Below are 22467 nucleotides of genomic sequence, written 5' to 3' on the forward strand. Positions count from 1 at the left end.
AATACTACAATTAAACTTTGCAAATGGCACAGTCATTACAGGAGTGATAAGTAAAGAGAAAAGGCATTTTAATTAAATTTTTCTTACCTTTTGAGAAGTTGGACACAAAAATAAACTTGCTGAGACTTAATGCAGCAGCAAGCAATCCCAGCTGCTCCCTAGGTATGAAGGATTTCACCCTGGAAGCAGCAGCTAAGGATGACCAAAGAAAAAACAGCTGCCTATAATGCAACAAAGCTGCTGAAAGAGTACCTGTCTTTGGTTTTAACAAAAATATGGCCCTTCATGACAAGAAAGACATTGAGGCACTGGAGCATGTCCAGAGAAGGGAACAGAACTGGGAAAGGCGCTGAAGCCAGTTGGGTGTCTGTCTCTTGTTCCAGATAACAAGTGATAGGACAAGCAGAAATGGCTCAGGTTGTGCCAGGGCATTTAGTTTGGATATCAGGAGAAGTTTCTTCATGGAAAAGGCTGTCTAGCCCTGGCACAGCTGCCCAGAGCAGTGGTGGAGTCTCCATCTCTGGTGGTGTCTAAAAGCCATGTGGATGTGGCACTTGGGGACATGGGGCAGTGGTGGGCTGGGCAGTGCTGGGGAGCAGGGTTGGACTCAAACTTAGACATCCTTTCCAACCAAAACAATTCTATGATTTTATATCCAGTAAAGTTGTGCTGTGCAGCAAGTGCCCCTGGCATCCTGCGTGAAAGATTTTGAAACAATTGTATGAAAATGCACAGGATCTAAACCAGAAAACATACTTCTCCACGAAATTCTTGAAAACTCATTTATTCAATGGATTTGAGATGAGTGATTTGACCAAAAAACCAAAAATATGCAAATGGAGAAAGGAAGTTTGCTTACACAGTATTCTACAAGATACCAGAATAAATAAAAAAAAAAGAGTTATTAGAAACTTAACTATCATTACATGGGCACCCTTACAAAGGAGGTTGAAGCTCGGCTCAAGGTGCAATAAATTCCTATTTGCACTGTCAAAGCAATGGCAGAGAGGGAAGAAAAACCTGGGAGGAAAGAAGACAATCTCAATACCTAGGGTATGAGATGAGCTTAGACTGATGGTGTGATACAAAGAAAGAGAGGGAAGCCTGAAAAAAGTGGCACGGATAGAAACAAACTGATGACATTAGCAGAGGAAAGTCAGATAGTGTTATATGACAGCAAGAAGGGGTAAGGATTGGATTTCTCACAATTCAAATCACTACTGAGCTTCTAAAGGTGAATTTTCATTTATCTGGGTATCTAGAAATATTCTGTATATGCTGAGTTAAGAACTACTTGAAGACCAAAGCACCTCTCCACAGAATTTATTTGAAGTTTGGAAACTCAGATGTTCTGAATTTTTTCTGCTCACTCTCCTAGTTCAGCAGTGCTGCAAACAAACTGAACAACACCCAAACACAAACCACTATCTGGTAATGGATGTTCTCAAACAATTCAGCAATACTCTATGCTGCTTTTTCTCACTCTTCTTATATACATGCCAAATGTACTATTGTTCTCTGTTTTAAAGACTTAAATATAAAGCCTTAAATATCAAAACCTTGCTACACGAAAAATACTCCTTTTAAACAAAAGGATTTTACAATGAGACAATCATATTAGAAAAAAGCTCTAAAAAGATTTTATTTTCAAAACCTGATATCTAAAAGTTAAAACCATACCTTGATTTCTGTATATGTAAGGAACACTCCTTGGGTTGACCTATTTTTTAAAAAGGATTACAGCAAAACAAAGTGTGTGCTGTGGCACAAGACCTCTAGACATGGATATGTCCCAGCACAGACGTCTCCAAGCAGACAACCTGAAATGCCCATCTGGTTGAATAAAGGTCTGTGAAGGGTCATACCAGACATCAGAACAAAATAAATGCACTGTGCTGCTCCACTTGAAATACAATAAATGCATTGTCCCATAGACCTGTGTGGGGGACAGTTTGTAAGCAAGTGCCTGTCTGGGCAATGGAGAAGTGCTCTGTGAGCACTTAAGGAACCCAGCACTGGGAAAAATCCATTTAGTACAAATAAATGCAGAGAAAAATCCCTAAGTCCCCTGTGCTCATGTCTACTAAAGAGCCCTTGAGGCATTCTGCATTCAAATTATCCAAGCTACAATGGCACATAAATAGAAATAAAGAGAGACAATAGCCATGGAGAACTCCAAGGCCTTTGCAGGGCCATTTACTCATAGAGGGGCACTGCTCTTATTTATTTGAGACCAACTCTAAAGCCTGGGAGACATTTAGGATCCCAGGAAGCGGAATCTAACCAATTAAAATATTAAATAACAGAATAAACAGAAAGTAAGAACGCACCTTATATCTTTCTTTCTAATCTTGTAAAGTGAACCATGACTAAATTCTGCTGAATAAAGATTTGCTATATTTACTATTAGGTCCATCTGGCTTGTGGAGATGATGTGAAATCAAGAGACTCACAGTGCGCAGACATCACAAATATCATGGATGTAAATAACATGGCTAGCATGGGCCACACTGGTGGACAAAGAGGGTTCAAGGGATCAGGGAATGAAAAGAACTCCCAGACAGTACAACATTCACACGAGGAGGGTATTGCCATGTTCTGATTTTGCTGGACAGTGATAAGACCTTTTTCTGCTTTTCTTATCTTGTGCCTTCTTAAAAATATAAGTTTGTGTCCCCTTGGAAACAGCTATGTGCCGCAGCTGGCAGCTATTTCAGGGCAAATCCCAAACTATAGAACCTCTGAGTGATTTGGGTTGAAAGAGATCTTAAAGCCCATCCAGTGTCATGTGCAGGGACACCTTCCAGGTTGCTCCAAGCCCCATCCAGCCTTGGAAACTTCCAGGGATCCAGGGGCAGCCACAGCTGCTCTGGGCATCCTGTGCCAGGGCCTCACCACCCCCCTGCCCCCTGCTTTTAAATAAAGAATTTCTTCCTAATACCCAATCTGAACCTGCCCTCTCTCTGTTTAAAGCTATCTTGTTGATATCTGGTCATGTAAAAAGTCATTCACCTGAGCTGCTCTCTGGCATCACAAATGGTTTTAATGCAGCCTGGGTAAGAAAATTATTTCTATCCCATCTCCCTGTTAAACAGCAAACATAAAAGGCCACTCTTTTAATTCTACAATCCTAAACTTGATCCTAATAAATTATATACTTCAAGATATCTTCATGACAAAACATCTTATTAATTTTCGAGTACTCTTTTATCTGCCACTGCTTACATATGAGCAGAGATCTGTAAGTCATGTGTTATAAAGCCATATCAAATTCTGTCTCACAGAGGATAACATTATTATTTAGAATATTGTTATATTAAGTAGAAAAACAAGAAGTCACCATACACTTGTAGATTTATAAGCAAAATCAGAAACAACTTAAAACAATTAAGGGAGGCTTTGCATTAACGAACAGGATTTCCTGCCAAAATGGAGTTAGAAAGACAATGACACTAGAAACAATATGGAAGAAAGGAATTTGATGTGGCAAGACAAAAGTAAATATTTACAAAATAAGCCAAGAGTTTAATTTCCAGAGACCAGGAAATGTATTTTTCAACTGAAGGCATATATTGTTCGGCATCTCATGGCCACTTTCCAGCCAATGTTGGGAAATGGATGCTCCTATTGCTAGAGAAGTAAAAGGAACAGAAAGCAGTAAATTCCTTCCCCTGTATCTTGGTACAGATCGTTTTATTCCCCTTTTGTCTGACATGCCAAATAACATCCTTGTAACTCCACTTACAGGGCACAGGCGGGCTAGGACCTAACTCTAGGATGCATTGAAGTAGAAACTCAATAAGCAGACTGTGATATACCATGGACTGAATTCCTGCACACAAATCCCACAGAACGTGATCATTTTGACTTGACAGGGCAGTGCTTTGCTGAGCACCATCTCTCTCCTGTACTTCTCAAGAGAGTGGCAAGCAGGAAACTAAATTCTGAAAAGCTGAAAGTATATGTCCAGTATAAACAGAATATGTATTTGCAAAGCTCAGATTAAACACAAGGCTTATTCTGAGCTAAAAATCCCCAAATCTGTTCTAGGTGTCTCAAGGTATGCATGTAATTCCTTCCAATGATCCCTGTGTTTGTCCTGTTACTATTTTATAAGAATATCAAATGGGCAGAGCCTGCAAAATTTCAATTTTATCTACTTGCACTTAATTCAATAAGGGTAAGGGTCTAATGGCTGCTGAGAGATGGCATTTGCCTTGAATGAGGGCAAAGCTCTGTGGGTGAGAATCAGGGGAAATTGCTTGAGAAAGCATCCTGAACAAAACTCTCACCCAAAACCCTAACAAAGAAATTACAACATGAAAATTAGAAAGATACTGCTGTTGTGCAACCTAAGGTCCAAATCCCTTTCCTTTGAGCAGCTCAGATTTGGCACAGCTCTGCTGAAACACACTGGCTGTGCAAGCACATTTGTATGTATTTGTATGTATTTGGGTGCGTGCTACACTTGGAAAGAGAATTGCTGTGCCCTCTAAACTCATTCTGACAGGAAATAATCTGAGTCCACTTTAGGAGACAACAGACTCATTCTGCTTGCAGAAGGTCACAGGGTATGGGTGTTGCTAACAGCCCTCTTTGTTCTAAGATCTAAGCAGAACATGAGCCTGGAGTCCTGGTTCAGTACCCGGAGCCCTCACAGCGCTCACCTCTGGCACCACCCTGTCCTTACACAGCCCCGTGGGCTCAGCGAGGGTTTGGCTTTTTAGTGCCCTGGCACAGCTACAATGAATTAATTGCAATCTCCTGTGAAACTTGGAAATAATTTCACAGAGTCATAGAATGTTTGGGTTGGAAGGGATCTTAAAGTCCATCCCACCCCCAGCCCCCTGCCATGGGCAGGGACACCTCCCACTATCCCAGGCTGCTCCAAGCCCCATCCAGCCTGGCCTTGGGCACTGCCAGGGATCCAGGGGCAGCCACAGCTGCTCTGGGCACCCTGGGCCAGGGCCTGCCCACCCTCCCAGCCAGCAATTCCTAATTCCCAATAGCCCAAAATCTGTCCCTGCCCTCTGGCCCTGGGAAGCCATTGCCTGGCTGCTGTCCCTGCGTGCCTTGTCCCCAGTGGCTGTGCAGCTCTCCTGGAGCCCCTGGCAGGGGCTCTGAGGTGTCCCTGAAGCCTTCTCTTGTGCAGGCTTTGACCTAACTTCATAAAACTTGAATTCCGGTGTCGAAGCACAACAAGAAAGAAGTCCCTAGGACAACCCATCATATGCTGCAGACAGAGAATGCTATTTTTGTCTTATGCCTTTGTTTCCCTTCTCCCTCCTTTCTCTTGGTCCCTGTCCTAAAGGTCTCTTTGACCTGTTTGCTCCACAGGAAGCAGTTTACTGCTTTCCTCATGGACTGACCTTGTCTTTGGCCAGGTGTCCTTCCTGATCACATCTTTCTCCCTTCACAGTGATTCTGCTAGTGGGCATGGAAAGCCTCTAGCTGTCTCTCCCTCATCACTACAGTCTGTTTGGTTATCCTACTGACATGAAACCTCTACAATTTTAACAAACTGGAAACATTTTTTTTAAGAAATAAGGAAAATCAGTTGGATCAGTCAACTTCACAATAAAGTCATTGCTAAGGACACTACAGAAAGGACCAGAAATTCAAACCTGACATAGGTGCCACAGCTAAGATGTTCTCCCAAACATAATTTTGGATGCAAGGACTCCCTTAGGAAAACAATAAGGCCACTTGTAAACTTTCAATGCCCCAATAAGGAAAAAAAAATTGCAAGATAATGCATTTATATCTGTGCACAACTTCCATAACTGTTTATAGTGGGTAGCAATCTTTTCTTCCCAAATCTGTATTTACAAATAATTTGTATTTTCACTGTGAACACTTGTGAACCACTGAGAACTTTTATGAGTATCACGGGCTGTAAAAAGAACAGTTATTAAGGAAATGAGCATTTTTTGTCTTCTGGATAAAGTTAGATGGCATGTGTTCAGTATGCCTGAGGCCACACAAAGAATAAAGACAATGCAAAAAAACCCAAACCAGTGAATAACTCTACATTCAAAACAAAGCACAATGAACAATCACTTAATTAAAGATTGTGTTTCACTTTTGAAACCAAGACAGTGAATTAAACTTTTCATAAAACCTTAATCTATTATTTCCTGAACTTTGAGTGAAATTCCAATATTGATGAAGTAAATTTTTATTGTAAAATATGCATAAAGCATAATATATTGCATGTATTACCACCTCCTTCAATGGAGTGCCTCCATCCATATCATGTTAGTGATTTTGGCTCAAAAATCTCATTTTACTCAATTTCCAGACATGAAAAATTTACAGTTTGAGCTGGACTACTATAAAGCTGAATTTGGAGCTGAATTTTAATCATTCCCCCTACACCTTCACCAGGAGTTTCGCACAGGATGTTCAATCTTGGTACACAAACTGCAATCTCCAAGACATGTGTATTCAAACCAGTACACACAGAATTTCAATTTTCAAATTTTGCTCATGCATTCCTTTCTGAATAAATCATGCCAAGCACAGAATACCTCTGAAGGAATAAAGAAGAGAATTTTAGGTATGGTAGTTGATGATGAACTCAAAATTCACACTACAATATCTGGTATCACATTATCCAGACAGGCTCCAGCAGTGGCCCATGGAAACATCTGAGGTTTAACAAGGCCAAGTGCTGGAGCTGCACCTGGGTCAGGGCAGCTCCAGGATCAACCCAGGCTGGGGCTGAGCAGAGGGAGCAGGAGCCCTGGGAGAAGGAGCTGGGTGTGCTGTGGGTGAGAGCTGGGCCTGCCCCAGCCTGAACCCCCTGCCCTGGGCTGAGCCCCAGCGTGGGCAGCAGGGCAGGGGGATCCTGCCCCTGTGCCCCTGGGCTCAGGTGAGAGCCCACCTGCAGAGCTGCCCCAGCCCTGGCTCCAACAGCACAAGGAGCTGGAGCTGCTGCAGCCAGTGCAGAGGAGGCCACGGAGATGCTGCCAGGGCTGGAGCCCCTCTGCTCTGGAGCCAGCCTGGCACAGCTGGGGCTGCTCAGCTGCACAAGAGAAGGCTCCAGGGACACCTCAGAGCCCCTGCCAGGGCCTCCAGGGGCTCCAGGAGAGCTGCACAGCCACTGGGGACAAGGCATGCAGGGACAGCAGCCAGGCAATGGCTTCCCAGGGCCAGAGGGCAGGGACAGATTTTGGGATCTTGGGAATTAGGAATTGCTGGCTGGGAGGGTGGGCAGGCCCTGGCCCAGGGTGCCCAGAGCAGCTGTGGCTGCCCCTGGATCCCTGGCAGTGCCCAAGGCCAGGCTGGATGGGGCTTGGAGCAGCCTGGGACAGTGGGAGGTGTCCCTGCCCATGGCAGAGGATGAAATGAGATGAGCTTTAAAGTCCCTTCCAACCCAAACCACACTAGGATCCTAGGACTGAGTGTATGCACCTACATAAAACACCCACACCTTCCTCCCATGGTATTTGCTGGAAATACTTCTCCTCTCTGCAAACAGCCCTGATGCAGATCAATATATTTTCCAAGAGATGAAAACATTTTCAGAAGTACATGAAGGCATACTAGTATTTGAAAAAAGGAAAAATGTAATAAAAACACAGGATAATGTCAAATAATGTAACATCAAATAATGTAAGATATCAAGTGTTTTTCAATACAAGACCAAGATTAAGTTTTATTATCTGTTACTAAACACATGCTGTAACAACACAGTACTTGAAAAACATGTATCTCAAATAAAAATTGTTTACATCCTTCACTGTAATGTCAACATCATCCCCTTTGAAGCATTTCTGTGAATTTCTGTTCTTAGAAACAAACCTGCAAAATTTATTTAGCCTGTCATAAATAAACCACTTTTCAAAGGAAAATTGAGGTTAAAATAGATAGGAAATTAAAGATAGGTATTTTCATCCTGAAAAATACTGCATCACCGAAAGAAAACATTTATCAAGAATACTAAATTTTTTGTAAGGGATGTTAATGTTCAGTCAGAACCCAACTGCAGTGAATGCTGAACAAAACAAGGGATAATGAAGCATTTCATAAGAGTGCAATTCACTATGGAAAAAGCTACAGTTAATGACCTACACGGAGGTTAACTTGGCTTTAGGAAGTCCCAGCCTGCCCTTGCCCAGTTCAGTGTAAATGCTGTGCCAACATCCTGGGAAATCAGCCCATAGCATTTTTTTAACTCCTGTTATTTAACATTTCTCTTTATTTTCTTTATTTCTCTCTTCTTGGTAGCTCCAGCCTCTCAACAACACCCATGTCCTTTCCTAGGTATGTCTCAGAGATAATGCCAGGGCCTTTCACTTGCTTCCTTTTCCATGTATCTTTATTATGAACAGTAAAGTTGACCTCCCTAACATCACATCCCAAATGTACAGTGTTTAGTGATTTTTTCTCCCTTGTTCTATAGCTCATGAGAAAAAAAAATTAATTAAACAAAACAAAACAAACAAACAAAAAAACCCCAAAGCCCACACAAACAAACAAACAAACAAACAAACAAGGTAGGGGAAAACAACCAGTGAAGCGTTGCTGGAGGGATTTAAAAGGTTTGTGAATGTGAAACTTTGGTGACCTTGGCAGTGCTGGGGGAACAGGTGGACTTGCTGCTTTTAGAGGGATTTTTCAGCCTAAATGATTCCATTAAATGTAGAGCAAGGACCTAGACAGGTTAAAACACATCTCCAGGGAAAAGCTTATAGGTATCAAGAATATACCATGGTCTCCAGCATGTACAAAAGCATTTAGAAATACACTACAGCTTGAAATGCTCTGAACTACTCATCATTGCAGGAAGATGACAATCTTGGAACGGATAATCTGGAAGCCTTTAAGGAAGGAAAAATGTTTGGAGTACTGAATTCTCCCAGCTTTTGTCTCCATCACCACCACTGTTCTCCCAAACAAACATGTGTGATCAAAATCACCATAGCTCACAGCAGGAAAAGGTTTGTCAGCATCCTGAAGGATCCCCAGCTTGGACCGTCTCCTCATCTTTTATTAAAATATTTTCCATATCTAGCAAAAGTCACATCTTACCCAAGTTTCACAATTCAACCTTGACAGAGCTGAAATGCAATCCTGTTTCTCCACTTTAGTCTGCCTGTCAATGTTTTCAATTTTATTCTTCAGTGAAAAAGGTGTTACAGACAATACCAATGAGACCTAGAAATGATACATGGGCATGAATAGCCCCTATTAAGAAAAAGCAGATTTTATTTAGATAAAGCTTTAAAGCTATTGTTCATTACTTTTCAGTAGGAAATGTGTCATTATTTCCCACATACACTGTCATCTGAAATTACCTTACCCACTGCTGAACCTGTCATTTTGAAGAGAGATTATTTTATTGCCTTCAGACCTCCTCAGGTCTTAGAATTGGTGGGACAACTAACACAGATTTGATTTAATTATTTATTTCAGCGCTCTTGCAGTTGTGCAATATTTTTCCATCTTAAAAACTAACATGATAGCTTTTAAGTCCCAGTCCTTTGAGCTGCACAGTAATTAAATTTACATCGTCTTCAATTTATTTGGAAATTAACCTCCTTCCCACAGAGAAAGAGGTTGAGCTTTACCTCCCACTCAGTTTTATAAATCTTACTCTGCTGTGTAATTCTTCCTGCCTCTATCAATCTAAAAATCCTCCTAAATTCCAAAACATTGCCCTCCCCAAAACACACTTTTTAAAAAGGCACATTTCTGTGATGTTCCAGGTCATTCTCTGTTTTTCCCAAAGTTAAGACAACATTTCCAGGAACTTACTTCATGATGATAAAGCAAACACTAACAAATTTCATATTCTATACTGTAAAAAAACCAAGTACAACCACCATGGGTTGGGATGTTAATTCCGCTCCCGCTTGGGAAACAAATCCTAGGCCATAGGATCAAACATAAACTGCATTTCAATAGGATATTCAGAAGAGACACAGTAAGAGTATTTCTAGGCATGTACAAACATTGTTCTGAATTTCAATTTACCCAGGTGACCGAACCACAGAATCATTTAGGTTGGAAAAAACCTCAGAGATCACAGAATCCAAGCTGTGCCCAACCTTGTCACCCAGTCCAGTGCACTGAGTGCCATGTCCAGGCCTTCTGTAGACACCTCCAGGGATGGGGACTACATGGGCAGCCCCTTCCAATTCCTGATCCCCATTTCCATGGGGAAATTCCTGCTGCTGTCCAACCTGAGCCTGCCCTGGCCCAGCCTGAGGCCGTTCCCTCTCCTCCTGTCCCTGTTCCCTGGGAGCACAGCCCGACCCCCCCGGCTGTCCCCTCCTGTCAGGAGCTGTGCAGAGCCACAAGGTCCCCCCTGAGCCTCCTTTGCTCCAGGCTCAGCCCCTTCCCAGCTCCCTCAGCCTCTCCTGGGGCTCCAGCCCCTCAGTGTCTCTCTTGTCCTGATGACCCAGAGCTGTCCCCAGCACTGGAGGTGCCTCAGCAGTACTGGCATAGATCACAGATGAGTTCTCCCAACCCTGGTGGTGTAATCTGAAATCTTAATTCAAGGCCAAAACTATCCCGGATACTGAAGCAATTTGTAAATATGAACAACTACACAGACAGTATAAAGACTCACAAAGATAAAATCAAGATAATCATGGTATTTTACAATTAAGCCAAGTTGTAACAGAGTGATGAAGTAGAGACTAGATAAATGGACAGGGAGGTGGACAGAAACCTGGCTAAACTAAAAGGGTCAGAGAGCTACAGTCAGCAGCACAAAGTCCAGCTGGAGCCCAGCCAGAAGTGATACACTCCATGTGGCAATTCTGGAGGAGGCCACGGAGATGCTGCCAGGGCTGGAGCCCCTCTGCTCTGGAGCCAGCCTGGCACAGCTGGGGCTGCTCAGCTGCACAAGAGAAGGCTCCAGGGACACCTCAGAGCCCCTGCCAGGGCCTCCAGGAGCTCCAGGAGAGCTGCACAGCCACTGGGGACAAGGCATGCAGGGACAGCAGCCAGGCAATGGCTTCCCAGGGCCAGAGGGCAGGGACAGGTTTTGGGATATTGGGAATTAGGAATTGCTGGCTGGCAGGATGGGCAGGCCCTGGCCCAGGGTGCCCAGAGCAGCTGTGGCTGTCCCTGGATCCCTGGCAGTGCCCAAGGCCAGGCTGGATGGGGCTTGGAGCAGCCTGGAACAGTGGAAGTTGTCCCTGCCCATGGCAGGGGTGGAACAAGATGGCCTTTAAAGATCACTTCCAACCACTCTGGGATTCTGAGACCAGTGTTTTCCAACATCTCCACTGATGCTCCAGCTGGTGGGGCAGGCTGCAGCCTTGGCAAGTTTTCAGGTGATACAGAACTGGGAGGAGAAGCTGATGCACGTGATGATTGTGTTGCTAGAGGGACAAGGACAGGCTGGACAAACACTCCAAGAGAAATCTTGTGAAGCTATGAAGGGATGTATCAGATCCTGGCTGTTGAGGGTCAACCACATACAAAGCAGCTTTGCAGCAAAGGCCCCCACGTTCCTGGGGAACACAGAATTGAAGGTCACCAGCAACTGACCCTCACACCAGTGAAAGCCCTGGGCACCTTGGGCTGCGTGAGGCACAGCACCATCAGCCCAATGAAGAGGTGATCCCCCCTCTCTGCACAGCACTGAGAAGCCTCACCTGGAGCACTGGGCTCCCAGCAGCAGGAACATGCACACACTGCAGCAGGTCCATCAAAGCACCACAAAGTTGATGAGGGGACTGGAGTGTCTCACGTGCAAAGAGAAGCTGAGAAGCCTCTGATTAACCTGGGAAGAAAAGGCTCACAGGGGTCTCAGAACATACAAATATCTGATAGGTGACAAGGTGGTGTTAGATCATAGGTAGGACTTGATGACCTAAAGGTCTTTTCCAATCTAGATGATTCTTTGATTCTGATGGGAAAGTCTAGAGATGATTAAGCCAGACACACTGATGCCCAGAGAAAGGACAAAAGGAAATGGGCCCAAATTGCAATACAGGAAATTGCATTTAACTGTAAGAGAAAAACCACAAGTTACACAGAGAGCTTGTGGAGTGACCATCTTTGAAGATATTAAACATCAACTGGATGTAGCCTTGAGCATACAGCTCTTGGTGACCCTGCCCTTGGACATGAAAATCTCCAAAGATGCTTCCTAACTAGGCACTTTAATGATTCCCTGAAATCGCAGAACACAAACATTGAGCACAACTCAATAAACAACAAAATGCAAGGAAAATTGTCTGCTGGGAATGAATGCCAAGCCAATGTAGAAACCTGTAAAGCCACAACTGCACTACAAAGCACTCTGGAAAATACAGAAAACATACTTCAGGGTAAAATACTGCAGTAGCAAGAGGACAGCTTGTTGATTAATTACAAGAATGCAGCATTGGAAAGATCTGATTTTATTTATTAAGTTGGAAGCTTTTTATAAACACCAATTTTAAATTTTTACCAAGTGAATGTCACACTAAAAGCAAGGACTTGCATTTTTTTCACTCTGGTGAAAAGGAAAATATCCGTGTTGAATTCCCTTAAAAGTCTTCTGCAAAACTGAGAAGCAATCACTGAAATTTGACCAACTGGAAGTCAAAAACTCTATCTCACTACTGCTAACAGGTCCATTACAGGTACCTTACCATATCTTATCTATAAAACTAGATTTTCCTCATTTATAAAATATTCTGATAACTACAGAACACAGGCAAAATGCAATACTGCACATCATGCACCTAGAAGTATTTAAAGTAACCAAGTGCACAAGGTAGGAACATTAAATGGGAACTTTAAAATCTTTCATTAGTTACATGTATTGAACCAGTTTTCAGCTAGGCTGACGCCCCAGAAAACTTTTCCAGCAGAAGAAAAGCCAAATGCTAATCATTGTCCTGGAGGTTACACTGGGGCTGGAGGATTAGTCATCTTTGGAAACCAGTTGTGGTTGTTCTTATTTTCCTCTCCCACTGCTTTTTCTGATCTGTGGCTGCTGCAGTGGGAGCATTCTCATCAATGTTTTCTCATAAATTCAGCTTACAAACACGAAAGAACAAAACCACTTAAGAATAGCTCACAGCTCTCACCCCCTACATCCTGCTGCAGAGCGGGGATCCAAAAACTCCTTACACAACTTAAATCAATCCTTTGGAGGATTGGAATAAAGAGCTGACTAAATCTTCCCCCCAAGCCTCTCTCTTCATTTCTTGGTCAAACAGGCTGCGGTGAGGAAGGGCGATACCAAAATGTGAGAAGACATAATAGTTGTTGTTTTCAGATGTTCTCAATAGAAGCCAGAAATTAAAAGAAGGAGTTGTTCTTACAGTGTTACTAATTCTGCAGATCTGGAATGGTTTGGGTCACTGAGGTCAGTATGAATGGATCTGGATGCCCATTTCCAATTTTTCGGGTATTACACCTTCAATAAGCAGGTCAGCAGTGTTCCCTATTCCTTTCCTCCCTATCCTGTTCCAGCCACATGGGGAGCCAGGCCAGGCCTGCAGGACCCAGCAGCCCAGAGGCTCTGCCTCCGTTTTAATGTGCTTATGACCCCTCACTGGTGGCACCTGCCCCTTTGATGGCAAATCGCTGATTTAGATTCAACAGCTGGGCAGCTGGGAGACTACCCAAAACTACATCAGAAGGAGAACCATGAGGATGATGCCTCTAATCACTTATACTGTTAATCAAATATTTTAAAAAATATATTTTTTTTAATCAAAATAAGCCAAACTTCCAAACTCATGCTATCTACAGCTGCAGTTAATTAGAAAAATATAAACCCTCAGGTATTTTCACTAAGCAGGTCTCCCCTATGGCTCCTGTGCAGAACATCTCTGCAGAACATATCACAACATCTGGTTTGAGACAATTTGGGCTTACTGGAAAACACCCAGTGAAACTGGGTTTCACTATATAAGGGTTATCTCCTGGACTCATCCTTTTTAAACTAACATACCAGCCCCACATCAGCAGACCACTCAGATATCCTTCTTATGCACAACTCCCCACTAACCAAATTACATTTCAAGTGAAAGCCTCTTATGAAGCTATGAGTACGTTATGAGGTTCTCTCATTTTTAACTGCACTGCTGATTCTTGGGGTTACTGACTAAAAATAACTGCTGAACTAAAATTTTATATATTTTATGAAGTGGGACACTTTGCATCCAACCTTAAAAGCAAAAAACTTTAAACCTCTTGTCCTCTACATTAACAAGATTAATTTCTTGCTGCTTCTGCTCTTCAGAGTCCTTGATAAAAATTTAAAATTTCCCTCCTCACCACTGTTCATATGCACAATTTGAATCCCTTAAGCTCATCCATCTCTGTCTCCAGGAGACACCTGCAAAGATGTTTGCTGCACTGTTCTTTTTGTGAATCATTTGTTACTCAAGGTTTGCAAAGTTCATGGCATATTTTAGTACTGAGGGTACTGCCCAGCTCTGGGTAGACACCCAGATCTCTCTCAGGAGACCCATGAATGTGGTTTAAACATTTGTTCTCAACTGATATCAAGATGTAGATACTCCTACTTAAAAGGGGGAAAAATATATACATTCTGATGCTTCAGGCATTCTGACTGGAAATCTTAATCAAAATTATCAATTGTGACAACTCTGGCTGCTGTCAATACTTTCTTTAATTTGAGAAACTGGAAGATGTTTTGAATCAGTAACATATGTTTGTTATTTTCTAAGTGAATAATTTTCTATATTTAGGCATTAATTAAATATTTTACTAAGTTGCTTTCACTAGTCAAAGTTCATGCAATACTGTTTGGGACATCATAACAGACACGAGTGCATCACCTAGATGCAGAAAGCCAAGAATACCTGCGGGGCATTCCCTGCTGCCAGTGGCACTGACTTCGGGAAGCTTCTGGAGAGGTGCATCCAGGGAAGTTAGCAAAGACAGAGGGGCTGGATCTCAGCAAGGATTTTTAGTCTAAGGATAAAACTGGCTGAGATGAGCATAAATTCTTTCTCCTTTCAGCTATAAGCTGTTTCAGTATATTCAGACTGACACGCATTTTGTTAGCATTCTCCTGAACTCTTTGGACAAGCTATGGCATTTTTCTTCTTTTACTCCCAAAACAACAGCTTATTTACATACTTACCAAAGAATAAGACACCCTCCCAATGCTGATTAAACGCCAGACGTTACGCAGGAACGCAAAACCCCCGGACTCTGAACATACTGCTACAATGGAAATGTGTGAAAGTAATTTTGTTCCAGTTTCATCTCATGGGAATGTGGGCTCATAAGCATCCAATTAAAAATAATTCTGACTGATCGAGATATGTTTTAGCTTCACATGAGAATTTATCTTGAAAATGCCTGTGATAGATTTTTACCAGGCTGGGAGGAATAAAGATTATTATAGAGAAAGAACCTCACTCTTGCAATTTTTCCCCATTCAATTTAATTCTCTGTACATGAGAATGTAGAGTTTTGGCAACCTGTGCTGTTTTGTACTATTTGGGTCAAATCACCTGGGGAACCTGAGAAGATATAATTTTTAGTGGGAAGACTCCAAATGAAAATGCATCCTTGTAAAGCAATCTGTAAGGCAAACAAATGAACAAAACCCTGCATGGCAATCTGCCTGTAACTTCCATTTTTTATGCCAAAAGAAGCCACTTTGATCCACTCATCTGCACAAACCATAGGAATTCCCTCAGCTACTTCCTCCTTCAAGTCCAATAGCTTTGGCTGGACTTGGACATATCTTTTAGGAGAACATCCAATCTCATTTAAAAATTCCAATCTAGGGAAATCCAGAACCCTTGTTATTCCAGTGACTCATGACCATGTAAAAAAAGACAGACCAGTCTCAGCTGGGTTTGCTTTCCAGCTACTGGAGTGCATTGTACTTTTGCACAGGATCATGGAATAACGTGAGCTGGAAGGGACCCACCAGGATCACCCAGCCCAGCTCCTGCGCTGCACAGACCCCAACAATCCCACCCTGTGCATCCCTGGCAGCGCTGTCCAAAGGCTCCTGGAGCTCTGGCAGCCTCGGGGCTGTGCCCATCCCTGGGGAGCCTGGGCAGTGCCAGCACCCTCTGGGGGAGAGCCTTTCCCTGATATCCAGCCTAAACCTCCCCTGACAAATCTTATTAAAGGGCCCCTTTATTGAAGGATTTATTTACCCTTAATCTTCCAAATAATTTAAGGAGCAAACTCATAAAAATGTCATAGAGTACTTCTGATTTCTTTCAAAGTCAACCTGTTCCTTTTATCTTGTAGCATGATCTATGTGCGTGGAATTCCACCAGCTTCATGAAAATACACCTTGCTTTCATCAAGCTTAGACAATTATATTTTTATATCAGCAATCTCTCCCCTTCACTGATTGCTCCTTCCCTAAAAACTATTTTTGGTACTTAATTTTAAATAGGGCAGGTCTTAACAAATCAATGCAGAGGGTTTCCACTAGACATGCACCCACGTGATAAACATCCAGTTAAACTGTATTTGAGACCTGCAAGCCAGGCAGTTCTTCACCCAATGAATACCCACAGCATTGATTTTATATCTCACTGGCTTCTTGATCACTATGCTTTGCAGTACAAAGATAAATAATCTGTAATAGAATTATTTATAAACAATTCTGCTCTGCCAAGTCACTCGATGTTGAGTGTAAAGTGATCCTTCCATAATAAACAACTCCAAGCCTCCAATAAAATTATGAGCAGCTGTCTAAAAATCACAAAGCAATAAAATATTAAATTATATTCATTCAACAGACCTCTGACCTTTATTTTTTTTAATTCTATTTTTTTCCCCCCAAAGAAAAATTATCAAATGAGCTGGATTTTGGGGAAATGATCCACACCAACACAGCAGCCAAAAAAAAAGCCTCATCTCCTGAGCTGTGCCCCCAGCTCAGAAACTGAGCCCCACAAGCCATCTTGCATGGAAGCTCAGAGAACAGAGCTTCCACAGAAATTTACAGGCCACTCTAGAGAAATATCAGCATATGGGTATTAAAAAACCAGCCTGAATCCTTGAAGAAATATTAATGCAGTTTGATTGTTTTTGTCCTTTTGTCTTTTTTCCACTTGTTCTTGCTTCTATTTACTTCTTAAGTGACTTAATTAAATTCTGTTCAGCTGTTCCATGGTCTGCCTAAGACTGAAGTTTAAAATACACCATAACCACTGAACTCAATGACTATTGGCTGACAATTACAGCAACTCACAGCACTGGGCAGACATTGAAAACAAAAAGTAAAACTGTGTATATTAAGCCCAGTAGGAAAAAGACCACCTTTGAGAATTCATGTTTAACACTGGTAATGGAAGCAGTTAGAATTTATCAGTGGCACAGCATTAAGACAAAAAAAATTGTTCATTGTCATAAAAATGTACCATTTCCAACTCTGACACTAAAAGCTGGAGATACTATGCCATGTTTCAATAACAAGAAAAATTTCCCAGCCCACCCATAATGATACTTTCTGATAATGTAATGACACTGCAGTCCCTGAATGGTACTGATCCAGTCCCCATAGCCTCTCAGCTTGGCAGGATGCTGAGCAGAGACCACTGAATGGTGTTTAGGGGAACAGAAAGGAAAAAGAGAAGGAAAACGATCATTGGTAAAATGCCAGCTTTGGAAGCAAAGTGCAGAATCTTATTTAAATATCCTGCAGAAAAATAATGTTTTTATTTAGTATCGTAAGAAAAAGAAACAAACCACCAGCTTGTTTATTTCTGAGGAGTGCTTAAATCTACCAGTTTTTTACATGCATTGGAGAAATAAATTTTTCTTTGGGGAAAAATATTTTAAACTATGCTATCTAACATTCCAAAAATACCCTGCTTTAGTGATAAATGAAGTGAAGCTAGTTCTTGCCTGCGACAGATCCAGATTCTGCCATCTTCATTACTCTACTTTTAATTCTATGACAAATGTGGGGGTATTTATGAAAGCTCTGACAGGTTAAGCTCACAGTGAAGTAAGGATCAATGTTTGCCCTATCCCTGGAAGTGTTCCAGGCCGGGTTGGACAGGGCTTGGAGCAACCTGGGATAGTGGGTGGTGTCCCTGGCTCCTTCCAGGGGGTGGAATGGGATGAATTTTAGGGTCCCTTCCAACTCAAAGCATTTAATGACTCTAAACAAGGCTGATGCATTGACTATCTTACTCACACTAACTTAGGGTGTTTTTCATACTAACTGCCTAAAAACTCAATGGCAACAAATGCTCAAGATTATTGGAGAAAAAGAATTCACATCTGTCAAGCCTCATTTGAAGGAATATGAATTCCTGCACATCTCACAGAGCAAATCCAATTAATCCAAGCAAAAGCCATTTAAGGTTCAATAATACACATGTCTGCCTCATGTTTTTCCCCACCTTCTTTTCATAGACTAAAGTCAAAGAAAATATGTCAAAGTTGCAAATGCTTAAGCTGTTTTTGAGGATGATACCTAGACACCTTTCCTGTATTGCCAGGTCAGTAATCCATACCAGGACACAGGACTGGGATCCAGGCTCTGTGGCCCAGCACAGCTCGCACTCCAAGGAAAAAGGAACTGGAAACTGGTTAAAAAATTCAAGTTGGCTTTAAGCAGCACTTGAGCATCAGGTTGCAGCAACAGAACCATTTCTAGTAAATTAGCAGCATTTCTCAAAGCTAAGCTCCAAGGCCATGATCCCAATAAGGCAGCACATTCTTAAATTAATGTAATTGCATAATTCCATTGACTCTGATGGCATGGGAGAAGGATGGCTGCAAAGCTCATTCTCCATACGCTTCAGACAATGCCAAAACACTTCTGAAAGGGAGCATTATAATCTTATGAGATACATTTTGCTGTTTAAACAAACCTTGCATTAAGTAATAAAAGATAAGCAAAATGGGTAAACTTAATGTCAATTTGATATCATATTTCTTGGTCTTTTTTACTTAGGAAAAAACCCCTTAATTAAAATTAGTCCATAATAAATTTTACCTCTGCAACTTCAAGACATATTAACCCAATTTACAAGGTTCAGCAAAACTGTATTTCCTGCTTTCACACACAGTGTCAAGCTTGCTATGAAACTAAAACTGTCCATAATTTGTTCAGCATCCCAGAACTAATCATTGCTTGTTAGCTGCCTCTTTGCCAGTACATGCACTAAGCCAGTCTGCCTTCAAAAGCAATTTTACTGAGCTTGACTGCAACCCAGAGAGGTTTAAAACAAAACAGGAACACACACGAGCATTAAAACATCACACAATGAATATGAAATGCAAAAGGAAACAGTAATAGTGGCAAACATATCTCACATCACAAAGCATAGTTGCTGCAATAAAAAATACATAGCATGGTCACAACAGAATTATTAGATATTAGGAATTTTGCATTACAAACCCAGGCTCAATATTTATGCTATGCTGATGCTGTGCATAATAAAATGGGTATTGTACCTACTATGTTTCTAGAATTTGCAATAGACCAAAAGCAACACTGGCACTAAATCCCAACGAAAGCTGCCTGGAAATCTGGTGCTGTGGGCTTGCTCCCTTGTGGGATAGCAAAATATGTGTTATTTGCATTCCCTCTTCCCTGCTTCAACCAATATTGGCTGTCCAGTAAATGTGGGGTGTGGTGTGCCTGTGCCACATCACCACCAGGCTCTTACAACATCCATGAACACTGAAAACCTGAGAAACACAGAATGGTTTGGTTGGAAGGGACCTGAAAGACCATCTGTTACCACACCCCTGCCACGGACAGGGACAACTTCCACTAGCCCAGGGTGTTCCAAGCTCTGCTCAGCCTTGGGCACTCCCAGGGATCCAGGGACAGCCACAGCTGCTCTGGGCACCCTGGGCCAGGGCCTGCCCACCCTCCCAGCCACCAATTCCTAATTCCCAAGATCCCAAATCTGTCCCTGCCCTCTGGCCCTGGGAAGCCATTGCCTGGCTGCTGTCCCTGCATGCCTTGTCCCCAGTGGCTGTGCAGCTCTCCTGGAGCCCCTGGAGGCCCTGGCAGGGGCTCTGAGGTGTCCCTGGAGCCTTCTCTTGTGCAGCTGAGCAGCCCCAGCTGTGCCAGGCTGGCTCCAGAGCAGAGGGGCTCCAGCCCTGGCAGCATCTCCGTGGCCTCCTCTGCACTGGCTGCAGCAGCTCCAGCTCCTTGTGCTGTTGGAGCCAGGGCTGGGGCAGCTCTGCAGGTGGGCTCTCACCTGAGCCCAGGGGCACAGGGGCAGGATCCCCCTGCCCTGCTGCCCACGCTGCTTTTGAACATGTTTAATGCAAACGTTAATATATTTGCACATAAAATCTCCCAAAATAGTAATAAAAACTGTAATTTTTTGGTAAGTACAAAGACAGGCAACACCATCTGTGGGTATCAAAGCACCATTAGAGACCTTCTGCTCTGGACTAAAATTTATATTTTTTGCCAAGAATAGTGGATGGTGGGATGGTGATTTATGAATCATCATAATTAATTATCCTCTGCCTTTAGTAATTTGTAAATTCCATCTCTTCTCTAAACGGGCTGATCACACAATAAAACACTGTAGTACTTAACAGAGGATGGATGCATGGATACAAACAAAAAGCTTTTGACACCTCAATTATTTTGTTGTATTCGATGCTACTTACAGACTTAGACAGGCAAATTTCCTGACTATACTTCTCTAATCATCCAACATCAAAACAACAATAGAGAATTAGCCATAAAAAACAGCTACCTCTATATTTTTACAGCAGCAATTTCTATTTCAAATCCTCTGTTCTTTTCACATCTCAGAAAAAGATAACCTGCAATGAAAATCTGAGATTTTACAATCTCCCAGATTGATGTACTCTAATATACCTCAGCTGATGCATAAGCCCCATTTCAGAAAGTGATACCAGTAAAAAATATCTCCATCAGTTGTGGTAAGTGGGGAGTAACTAGATGAATGTTTTTGCTCTAAAAACTTCACAAGCTTGTTACATGGAAACACATACAGTATTATCAGTGCTTATTTTCATCCACAGAACACCTGAAAGATGCAATATCCACAGAGAAGCACTCAGCCTCCCATGGGTGATTTTGTCAGCTCAATGTGTAGTGCTGTTGCTGTACAGAATTACCAAAATTTCATGGAAACAAGCTGGAAGAATTACACTATTTATTTTACATTTTCAGGATATCATTTCTACATGTAAAACATTACATCTGAAAGAAGACTGTAGTGTAGACTACACTTATTAGTAGTATTCATTTTTAAATAAGCCTTTGAAATCTCAGGCTTTTGGCTACTTTAATACCATGTCCCTGTTCCAAATTAATCTGGAGAATGCCCCTGGGACAGCTAGATTTTCATGTCCTGTTGAGATCTTCACAGTAATTCTCCATCATTATGTACTACTATAATTTTTTTCTTTTGTACAAAAAGAGCTATTTCAGCTTGCATGCCATATTTTCTTCCCTTGACAATCAAGCTGGTTTTACTTATGTTTACTGTGTGGTCCCTTGCTATTGTATGCTGGCTTAGCTGGGAAGCTGCATTTCCACCCTGGATGCCTTCCACGCTCTGATCAATTTTGTCACGCAATTTTTCCCTTGTTTTCCCAAAGCTTCTAGGGACTAGGTTAATATATTTAATTATCCACAGCATCAACAATGAAATAGTAAAACATTAATTTTTACTTGGAGTAAACAGCTAAGAGAAATCCTTTGGGTATGGCAAGTAGGACTTACTTTTAATTCACCCTTTTTACAGTTTCTGTAAAACATCTATTATCCCCTATCACAAAGAAGGATTTGGGGCTGAAGGAGTCTCATAATTTTTATTCTGTATAATTTAAAGGAATCAGACATACAAAAAAGGAGAGATCTTTAATTGTCCCAAGTAACAATCAACAGAAGAGGAAATGGACTCAACTTGTGTCAGGGGAGGTTTAGGTTGGATATTGGGAAAAATTTCTTAACCCCAAGGGTGGCCAGGCACTGGCACAGCTGCCCAGGGTAGAGGTGGATTCTCCATCTCTGGAGGGACTTAAAAGCTGTGTAGATGTGGCACTTGGGGACATGGGTCAGTGGTGGCCTTGGCAGGGCTGGGTAGTGTTTGGACTCAATCTTAGAGGGCTTTTCCAGCACAAACAATCTTGTGATTAACTTCCACGAAAACTTCCTGAACTTGAGGCAAAAGCTGTATCATTTCTACTCTTGAAAAGCAAATTATATAGACAACGTTACAAATAAAACAATGGGTGTCAAGAAGTATTAGACACTTGCATGTAACCTCTGCACCAATTCCAAACTATGCAACTGCAATGGAAGTTTTGTGAATCACAGCTCAAGTTCTTATGTCAAGGCTTTGGAAATGGATTAAAATCCTTTAACATAAAAAGCATTTAAAGCTTCCAAAGGCCAAAGAATTTGTATTCTAAATTTAAAAAGACAAACCAAACCATTAGTAGACTCCCATTTCTAACACACTTTTTAGAATACACATCAAGGATGTCAGAAAGACACAAACTATCCCCTTAGAAATTAAAATTATTCATCAGTCAACT

The 22467-nt window shown here is 42.0% G+C and overlaps 1 protein-coding gene across 3 annotated transcripts in view; it reads right to left on the minus strand.

Annotated features, from left to right (window-relative positions):
* DYM (dymeclin) overlaps positions 1–22467 on the minus strand; it is a 209696-nt gene that overhangs the window by 69172 nt on the left and 118057 nt on the right. The window lies entirely within an intron of this gene.

Source organism: Camarhynchus parvulus, chromosome Z (assembly GCF_901933205.1).
Source record: "Camarhynchus parvulus chromosome Z, STF_HiC, whole genome shotgun sequence".
In the NCBI taxonomy this organism is placed as follows: Eukaryota; Metazoa; Chordata; class Aves; order Passeriformes; family Thraupidae; genus Camarhynchus; species Camarhynchus parvulus.